Consider the following 9599-nt stretch of genomic DNA (forward strand, 5'->3'; position numbering starts at 1 on the left):
GCCAGCAGACCCAGGCACGGTCCACCATGGAAGGAGCGCGGTGGAAAGCAGGGAGAAGGGGGGCTGCGGGAGTCCTGGCGGCTGCTGGAGAGGGGAGGCTGGACTGGGTTCTCTCCGGGCGAGAGGCATCGCCTCGAGGCGCAGCTTTCTGCAGAATCAACATTCGCCACGTGGGGTGACCAGTTTGGGTCCCGAGTTCCAAGTTTCTAGAGACCCTTCAGATTGGAAACTAAGTTGCAGAAACATTGGGACTTATTTTAAACCTTCGTTAAAACAATAAACGACTTCATAAATAAATGTCTGGCGCCCCGCCTGCTCGGAGGCAACGGGGGTTCTCCAGGCCTTCTCCCGCCCACCGGAGGAAGCCGGGGCCGGCTCCCGGGGAGCAGCAGTGGCCAGGAGAGAAGGGACGAGAGGCGGAAAGCAAAGCGCATCGCACCCAGAGCCTGCGCGGGCTCCTGGGCGCCACTCATCCCTGCTCTCACGGTCCTCTCAACTGTAGAAAGTATTCTTTGGGCCCTAACCCGGAGAAAGGAGAGAGGCCGGCGGGAAGGAGAGGAACCGAGAGGGAGCGAATTTTGTTTTCATTTAAAAATAAGAAATCTCTTCTTCACAATACCGTTGCAGCTGCCTCCACTCCCAACCCCACCTCCGCTCCCAACCCCAGTTGCTTGGAGAGCCTCCGTTAGGCTTCCAAAGGAGCCCCCTAGGGAACTGAACACAGGAGCTAAAAATACCGCAGACCCAGGCGGAAGATCCGGGAGGAGCCAGCCGCCTGCGCCTTCCCAGCCTTGCCGCCCACGGCAGGCTGCCCTCTCCACCTCCAGGGCCGGGGCCGGGCTCCAGGGGTCCTTTCCTTTAAGCCAAGGGCGGGCGCTGGGGCTAGGCCGGGGGGTCACGCTGCAGCGGCCGGGCGAATTTCGCCTTCCCTTTGCGGTCCAGACCCGGGTCTTCCCAGGCCACACGGGTTACTCCGAGAGAAGCCCTTCGGTCGCAGTCCCGGGTGAAATCAGATGCCGCACTTTTCACATCTCCCAGTCTTTCCCCTTTGCAACCTCGATTTTTAAAAAGAAAAGAGGTGGGATGGCCAGACCCTATTTTGCATCAAAAATAATCTGGCCACGTCTGTCTTCTCCTCCGGTTTGTGCAATGAGCTATATGGCTGTGTGCAGTTCCTTGCAGTTTGAGGCACAAGCTGATTGGGGGGAAACCTGTGAAATTCTTAGTCTAGTCCTCTCCCGAGGGGGGCAAAAAAAAAAATCGAGCAGCTATTTCCTCTGCAATCCCAACTTGGCTATGGGAGAAAACCGCAAAACGCTTTACAAAAGCCAAACACGCTGAATTTCAAAACTCCCGCCCGTCCCCTCTAGAAGGCAGCTTTTATGTTAACTGCCCCAACTGCAGGAAAGCGGTTTATTTTGATTTTTTTTTTTTTTCTTGTACCCACATGCCTTGTAAAAGGTTCCTGTGCAGCGGCCCGGCCCTCTGCTGACGGCGGGGCCTTGCTTGCAGACTGCAGCCCCCGCCACTTGGTGTTTTAAGTCTTCTCCTGGAACCGAGGTGTAATTGTGACCCCGCCCGAGTCGCGAGCCTCCCGGGGGGGGGGGACGGTTGGCCAGGCCTGGGTTGGGGCCGGGACCTCCCAAGTGGCGGGCCTGGACGCCTGGAGCCGAGCTGTTTTCTCGCTCTTTGCCTCCTCCCTCTCTCCCTCCCGCCGACTTCGCTCGTTTTGTCCTCCATTCTCCCGCTTGCCCACGCTACCCGGCTCAGCATTTGTCTTTTCCCCTCCCTGTTTTGGTTTTCTCTTGCTCTTTTCCTCTGGACCACCTTTCAATCGCTCTCTCCGTCACCCTTCACGGGGAAATCGCAGGCTCAGACAAACCACGTGGGGGTTTGTCGGAATCTAGGGGACAAGAACCGGGAGCCTCTGGCCCCCTTGGCGCCGCTGCGGAGTCGGAACCGGGCGCGCTTCTGCATAACATCAGCGCGGGGATAATTTACCTTCCTTCGGCGTCTGTCAATATGACTAATTTCCACAGGGGTCAAAAAGCCTTTCTCCCGCAGTCCATCTTGGAGCGCTCTCTTACGCAGCAGACCGGGTTGGTTGTTTTGTTTCCAGCCTTAGAAATAAATACTCTTGGGGCGTTCCTGCCAGGGCAGCCCAGGAGGAGCAGAGGGATATACACTGTGTCAAATAAAGGCAGTTCTCCTTGAACTACGAACTGTGATTGGGCTTCAACGACAGCGACCTGCTTACCTTTTAATACACACTGTCCAACTCGTCTTTGATAGCAGAGCTTTGTTTAGGAAAGGAAAACCAGAAAAGAGGGCAATAATTATTGCTTCAGTTATTCTCTGTCGCTTGCAGATTCCTATTGAAACCATTTTCTCTGTCTTTCAGGGTGTGATTTAAACAAAGAGTGTTCGGGTGTTTTGGTCATCTGGCTTAGACAGACAATATATCCTCTAGGTGGTATTTTACAATAATTTTTTAACTGCTACTAATTTCTAAGCGTGCATCTGTGCTGTGGACTTAAACATTTTCTGGGATTCCATAGACCAGCTCATTGATGCTGGTTGCATAACCTGAACTCACTTTGAGAAATGCACTGAAAGAAGCCAACTTGTCCAGAGGAGGCAGGGTGATCCCTGTATGCAAAGACCTCTCTTGTCCGGAAAAGAGAGCTGGGAGTTAAAGGGCATTCACCTCCAAGGGCACCCAACCTGGCCCCTTGGGTGTTGAAGGAGATTAACCTCTCCAATCCGGGAATCTGGGTCCAAAGGGAAATGAAAGGCCCAAAATAACCTGTTTCCCTCCCACCCAGGCACAGGCAATGAAACCCCAACTAATAAACTTCCCAGAGTTAATTTTTTAACAAACCCTCTAGAAAAAGCACGCCTTGGAAAAAAGTCTTCCTGTGGCTTTTAGGGAAGTAAATACTTGGTTTTAGGCAGTTTAGAGCTGCCGGTGGAGCCCCGGGAAAATGTAAGAACTGAGAAACTGAAGTCAAGGCCCTAGGAAGCACCTCTGAGACAGCCTCATCTCACCATCCTTGGCCTCCGCTAGCAGGGTTGGGTTGCTCGCGCTCAAGGACGCACGCACGAACTCAGGCACACCTCTTTCCCCTCTCTCATCTGTTGGTACATTTATGACCTAATGAAAGTATATCCTTTGGAGGAAAGAGTGTGTGTAAAACGTGAAATATGAAGAACCCATGTGGATATCTCCCCTCCAGGCCAGGCCCAATTTTGAAGTTTTTTAGTAGGAGCACCTTGGACTTCTCTTGCCTGCAGAATCACTCCGGTATTTTTACTAAAAAAAAAAAAAAAAAGGGAGAAGAATTAGTTCTAAGTGACCTCTGGTCATTCCCTGTGAAGAGGGAAAAAATCCTCCAGCCTGTTGGTTGGTCTTTATTTGGGAGAAGGCATGACTTGTAGAAAAAAATAATTTTATATTCGCGATTCCTCGTCATCTTTGGAACACCCTGGCACCATATGTTTCCACTTCCGCAGACAGCTGGGGAAACCAAGGGCTGTTTCAACTCCCTTCCCTTTCCTTTCTGTCCCGCAGTTGCCCCCAAATACCACCCTTTTGGGTCCCACAAACATTGGGCCATTCCTTCTGGTGGTTGCTCCACTGAAATCCTTCCAACTCTCAATATAACTGAGTAACCCCTCGTTGGAAATCAGATAGTTAACCACCTGCTTTCATTGTAGAAAAAAGCAATCTGATTTTGTGTGTTGGGGGAAAAAAAAAAGGGAGGACCTATTTATTAACACACAAGTAGGTAGGGCAGAGATTATTTCTCCTGCGGTTGTCCATATACCATACGGTTAAATAAGACAGTTTTTTAAATTCCTTTCATTTTCCAATTTGACCTTCACCATGAGACCAATTTATTTACTAGCAGGGCCTATGCAACAGGAAAAGTTCCAGGAGACATAAGCAATGTGAACCCAAGAGCTGCATCCTTTGATAGGATAGATTTATTTGTTTATTTACATATTTCTGGAAGAGCACAGCAGTTCTAACTTAAAGACTTTTTGGCATCCAGGCAGACATTTAATGATCTGGGGTGGAGTGGGTGGATTTTTTAAAAACTCCCTTCTGGGATCATCACTTTTATTTCTGAGTTCACATGGCTGAGAGAATTTTTAATCCCCCTTTTTCTTTTCATTTAGGTATAAAACATTACATTTTCTGGATAGGATTTGCCTAACAAGAATGTTTACACCTGGTTAAGTCTTAGGAAAGGGGCAGAAGTCCTGGGGCAGTGTTCAGCCCACCCTTAGGGTAAGTGTGTGTGTGTGTGTGTGTGTGTGTGTGTAGCATGTATTGTCCCCAGGGGCAGCCATTTCTACGGAAGAGTCTTGTCTTCCTTGTAAAAGAAACTGTTCATTTTCAAACACTCTTCAGAGAACATCAATCCTTTTTTTCCAGTTGTGGCCTGGCTTAGCCTTTCCACTTGGGCTCAGCCAGTCTTACAAGTCCATGTTCTCAGTGACCTGACTTAATTGGAACAGCAAATGGTTTTAAATTGGCAAATCTCCCCATTTGGGGAGATGAGGGAGGAAAAGAGTAGTATATTTTTATCTATCTACAGTAGAAGTTTTATTTTCTTGTCAGATTTCCAACGAATGACCCATTGATCAAAAAAAAAATTATCTCTTTTTCAATCCTGCATTCTCAGTAGATGAAATCCTCTTCCTCAATATGTGATAGTATGTCTGGATGTATTTTAGCATCTACTGTCTCATATATCCTGATCAGATTCATTTCTTATGAGTAGGCATTATGTTCTCATGGTTCAAAAATATACAGATTGTACATGTGAAAAGTCTCTTTTTCAGTTATCTATCCAGGTGCCTCCCCCCCCCCACACACATTGTTGCTCATTTCTTGTGCATCTTTCCAATACCTCTTTATGCACAGAGAAACAAATAGAATGATGCAGGTTACTCCAGTTGCATCTGTTCTGCTGATGGGGGGAGGGGAGCCCTGAGAGCTTTGAAGGACGTCAGGGGGCTCCTACCAAACACAGCCTGGTCGGGCTATGAGATGCCTCCTGATTGTAGTTGCAAATACCCAGCAATGAAGGGGCTGGTGAGGCACAGGCAGAACAAAAGGTTCTTAAGGTTCCAAATTGAGTTGTCTTTTGTCTGTGACTGAGACCAAGGTATAAGGGGAAAGTGAGGAAGGAGAGGGAGAAAATCAGCAGAAGGAGCGAGGTTACCAAATTCTATAATTGTGGGAACGTAGCTCCTCATTTTTTGGCAGGCCTTCTCCAACTCAAATTGAAAAGGACTAAATTGTTACACATCAAATAAGTAACAAGGTGATTTTCCCGTGTTCTAGGCTGTAAGTATGTTGTATAAGTTATAAATAGAGTGGGGGGGGGTTGGGAAATCCACCTTTATTACAAAACCACTGAGATAATTTTGCAGTGTGGCAAGTATGCGTAGACTTGATAGACCTCAGGCAGTTCATCTTTTGTGATTTGAAAAGAGATGCAGATAAAGCTATAGGTTATGGCTCCCAATACAGAGTAGGTAATACCTTCAGTTACATCAGTGCAGCCATCTGAAAGGCTGAGGGGTCCTGCTACAGGGGTCTCACCTGGATCTGACCTAGATCTGGCTGAGTCTGACCATCCTCCATCCAGGTGTCAGATGTGGGTGGAGAAGAGGACACCACTTGTAGGAAAAGTGCTTTGTACAAGGCCCCTTGCCACGAGTGGGAGCAGTTCTGCTCTCTGGGGTGTTCTGTGAACTCCTGGTACCTGGCTAGCATCTGTGGTTGTTACCTTGGCTCTAGCCCAGGCTCCTCATCACCACACCTTCCTTGTAAATGGGGTTGGAAGCATTTAGGCTTCTGGATGGACTATAGCCATACACATGTCCCCCCCCCCTCCCCGCCCTGTTCACTTTCGGCTTCTCCCTGACTTTCTCATAATAATACTAGATGCAGTAATAACAACAAAAGCACACTATTGATTCTTTATCTCACCTTTGGACAGATTCTTGCCTTCTCAGGAAAATCAATCACTGCAAGGTTTTGGCCTTAGTTACTGTGGTTAAGCTACCCTTCCAAAGCGGGTAAGCTTTCAGATCACCCACTGTGCTCAACTGATGCCTTGGTAGGACCAAAGGGCATTGGTGGGTGAAAAGGACCCCAAGCCCTCTGCCCTTGCAGCCCTGGAGCTATTCATCAGACTGGAAGTCAAAGACTCACATAACTCTAATTAATGTGTGCATGTGTTGGCCAGTCTCTTGGTCGTTTTATGGGGCTTCACTGGCGGTGCCTGAATCGCCAGGGGTCACAGACGCTGATGCTAGCACTCTGATGAGGATTAAGGATCCTAATGAATCATGTGACCAAGAATGGACTTGGATGGTGGCTGTGTTCAGGAGACTTACCCTTGGTGATCTCCACCCTGAGGGTCTCTGCAGCTAGAAGAGAGGTCTGGTCTGGGAGGAGCCAACTAAAGAGGGTACCTTCAGAAATTAAAAATGTCCTCCTGATCTGCATTTTGGCACAAAACATGACTTTAATTTTTCAGGAATACAGAAGAAAAGTTTTGTCTTAGAAGTATTGGATGTAAGAATGGAAATGGGCCTTTACAGTTCATCTAGTCTAACCACTTCTTTACGGAAAAGAAGGCTCAGGCCCAAAGAAACTGCGGGATTTGCTGCCACTAATTACTGCAGCTGGGAGGGGTCATCTCCCCTCTTCAGGTAGTTATTTCCGGGGATCTTTTTGTTTTTTCGACTCGACGGCAGTGGGAGTGGGTTTTTTTGTTTGGGAAAATAAAGGCATAAGTAAAGAGAAAGTTTCGGCAGGAAACATTTCGAAGAAAAAAAAAACAGCAACGGTGTAGAAGGCCAGGAGGTAGAAGAGGCATGGCGAGAAATGATTGGGGGATGGTTAATTCAGCAGGCCTAGCTCCACCATTTCCCGAACGTCTTTATTGGACTGCAAGGAAGTTGTTAGAAGCGATGTTTTCACATCACAAATACTTTGCCATGGTAATTTATTTATTTATTTGTAAGCCAGTCCAGAATAGGTCCTCCTCTCCTGGGGTTTCCTAAAGGGAAGCAATTCTCATCATAAGCGCTCTGGGGATCTAGTGACCACAGGAAAACGCGCTTCGCTTAAAGAAGACTGTCCCCCGGGCGGCGGAGGCGGGGTCAGGGGCCACTGGGACTGTAGGCGCGCAGGGTGAGCGCGCGGGGTACCGGGTTACGGGCGGGCTGCGTCCGTGGGAGCAAGAGAGCCTGGGTCCCCGCCAGAGGTCTAGTGCTGATTCACAGGGATTGCAGGGAGTGGGAGGAGGAATGGTAGGTCACCGCGTGGGAGAAAGACGATACGGGGAGAGGAGAGCGCGGGAGGAAAGAGGTTACGGAGCTACAAATGGGAATCTTGGCTGTCTATTGGAAAACACAGGCCCTCTCTGCGGGATAGCCGGATCCGATCTGTTACCGGGGTGAAGGTACAGGCTGGGCTGGATGTGCCTCGTTTGTGGTAGCTAACCACCAAGATGGCTCGGGGTTTTGCACGGATTCAGGCTAAAAAAAAAAAAAAAAAGTTTGCTTTTTTGAGGTGGGTCTCAGTGGGGCCCGAGGCTGCGGGGAATAATGAGGGACTTCGGGCGCCGTTGGCTATCTTTCTGTAAACCGCAGAAACATAAAGAAAAATAATAACAAAAAACTCAGGCCCCGCAGTCATCCTTCAGAGCTGTAGAGCAGTGCTCTGGCCTCAGCGCTCAGGCTGGAAACCGGGATAAATGTAGCCAGATCCTGGATACACCCCGGGGACAACCTTTTAATGTATATGTAAAATATGCTTGTAATAATCACTTGTGGGCCCTGAAGCACCACTAGAATCTCTGTTTAATTATAGGGGAGTGAGAGAGCATTACCAGCTAATTAAATCGAATCCAATTTGTAATTTTCCTTCTGCTGCTGCCGACTTTAAAACGCGAAATTTCATTTTAAATGTGCCCGCATATGAAGTGAAAAACTAAAAGGAGAAAGAGGGGGGAAGAAAGAAAGAAGGATGGAAGGTAGGAAAGAGAGAAGGCGGCAGCTGGGCCCGAGATGAGTCCAGGGGCGTCGGATGAACCGCTGGGGTTGCGCCGGATCTCCCAGAGCTCAGGCGGAAAGGGAGCAGCGCGCATTCGGCGGCGCTCAGAGGTCGGCCACGAAAGGAAGCGATGTCCTCTCTTTTCAGAGGTTTCAAGTTCCCCTTTCCCACCCTGGCGGAATCTCAGCTGCTAGACGTCGCCCCAAGAATCAGAGCCCTGGAGCGCGGGGAGGGCACCGAAGAGGCCCGGCGCCCCGAACGCTGCGCGTTCGGCGGGGCGGCCAGGCGGGGAGCAGCTGTCGCCGAAGAAAGGGAGCGGGCGGAGAGGAAGTGAGCTCACTGGCGGGGAAGGAAAGGGCTAATGCGCCCTGGCGGCGGCCGGGCCCAAGCGGGAACCCCGGGGGCACGTGGAGCCGGGGCGAACGGCTGGGGGCCCGGGAGGCGACTGCGCCGCCCTCCCAGGAGGTCGGGGGCCTAGCCCGGCTTTGGGAACCTTCGGGGCCGCGTGGACCGACGCGATCTCGAACCGCGCAAGCTGTCCTTCGCTCTCCGGGGAAGGAGGAGCGGCAGGCACGACGCAGGAGGCTCAGGCCTCGACGTTAGGAACTGGGAGTTGACGACTTGCTACGGCTCTATTCTGGTGTGAGCGTCTGTTTGTGTCCTCCTACACACACACACACACGCACACACCTCCCCTCGCTTTTCAACATCTCTCTTTGCAGGCCTAGAGCTTTGCCTGACAGAACGTTGAGTTATTCACAAGAGAAAACCGGGGTGAACGCGACCACCAATTCTTGAATAGACCTTTGTACTTAAGCAGTAAAATAAAATGCCGGTGGGTCCAAAACTGGTACTGCGCCATGAGCCGGCTGCTCCAGCGCAGTCTGGTTGGGGGACATGCTCTACAGAGGGAGGCCGGCCACCTCACCTCTGCATAGGATGCTGTAAGCAGACAACGTGAGAGCGCGGGGAGAGGCGTACCCCAACACAGAAAATGCAGGCGGCACCTGTGAAAGAGGAGCCCTTCCCACCTCTGCCTCTGCCCGCGAGTACTTCTCCTGGGGGCGGGGCCCTGGGACCCGAGTCCACCCTGGAGGCTGCAGAGCACGTTTGCGCCTGGAAGAAAGGCGGCGAGGTGCGCGAGCCCCGCCCCGGCGTGGAGCGGACTGGTTTTCCGCCGCACCCGGCGTGGAGTGCCTTCTTTGGGGCGCTGCCCTCGTCCCAGGAACAGTCGTCTGGGCCGCAACTCAGCGAGGGGCACGCGGCCTGAAGTCTGGCTCCCCCTATTGCTGGCCTGTGGGTTGGGCGCCCTGCTACTCGGCTTAACGAGGCCGGGAAGGTGAAAAAGCCCGAGTCTCTTAGTACGTGTCGGGGGCGGGGAGGTTTGCGGGATGGGGGTGCTTTTTGTCAGACCTCGGGGAGGCGGCCTTGTTTGCAGGGCACTGTGTGGGCTTATTTGTCGCGTCTGTGCGCCCTGGATCGACAATCGATGGGAGAAATTCCTTTAATCTAGGGC

Source organism: Loxodonta africana, chromosome 21 (assembly GCF_030014295.1).
Source record: "Loxodonta africana isolate mLoxAfr1 chromosome 21, mLoxAfr1.hap2, whole genome shotgun sequence".
NCBI classification, from domain to species: Eukaryota; Metazoa; Chordata; class Mammalia; order Proboscidea; family Elephantidae; genus Loxodonta; species Loxodonta africana.